General features: G+C 46.2%; 1 non-coding gene across 1 annotated transcript; it reads left to right on the forward strand.

Moving 5' to 3' along the window:
* Positions 1-365: 365 nt before the first annotated feature.
* Positions 366-484, forward strand: LOC115215321. Its single transcript, XR_003881990.1, has one exon. It is a non-coding gene; the product is annotated as a 5S ribosomal RNA (ribosomal RNA).
* Positions 485-772: the final 288 nt, after the last annotated feature.

The raw sequence follows: 772 nt of genomic DNA on the forward strand, positions 1-772 counted from the left end.
AGATCTACACCCATGGTTGGCTTCACCCGGGCTCACACCAGTGGCTTCCATGCCCAGTGGCTAGGGCAGCAGACTCATGGTCATAGGATCACGGTTTCGATTCCCCGATTAAGCATTGTGAGTGTTTATTGAGCAAAGGCACCTAAAGCTCCACGAGGCTCCAACAGGGAGGTGGGGTGGCACCCCCTGTGTTACTCCTTCACCACAAATTTGTCTCACTCTCTTTTCCTGTTTCTGTTGTACCTGCATTTCAAAGGGTCCAGCCTTGTCACACTCTGTGTCATGCTGAATCTCCCTGACAACTACATTAAGAGTACATGGGTCTGTGGAGTGCTCAGCCACTTGCATGTTAATTTCACAAGCATGCTTACGGCCATATCATGTTGAAAGTACCAGTTCTCGTCTGATCACCGAAGTTAAGCAACATCAAGCCTAGTTAGTACTTAGATGGGTGACCGCTTGAGAAACCTAGGTGCTGTAAGCATTAACAGTGGTGGTGCCCCAGCATGGCCGTGGCCCTCGGACTACAACATTTTTAAGGATTTAAGGATGTTTTGTGGGGTTACTGAAAGTTGAGTAAGCTGGTTTGATTCTTCATTCCACATTTTGCTTTTGGTGGAAATTACACTTCCAAAGTATGCAAAGAAAGTAATTTGATCCTGTGGTGTGCACCTGAAATGATGATGTTAAAGTCCAGAAGGGCAGAATTTGAGGTGAGGACTTAAGCTGGGCAAGGACTTAAGATCTTTCAGTATTTACAGTGAGCCCAAAA

Source organism: Octopus sinensis, linkage group LG8, assembly GCF_006345805.1.
Source record: "Octopus sinensis linkage group LG8, ASM634580v1, whole genome shotgun sequence".
In the NCBI taxonomy this organism is placed as follows: domain Eukaryota; kingdom Metazoa; phylum Mollusca; class Cephalopoda; order Octopoda; family Octopodidae; genus Octopus; species Octopus sinensis.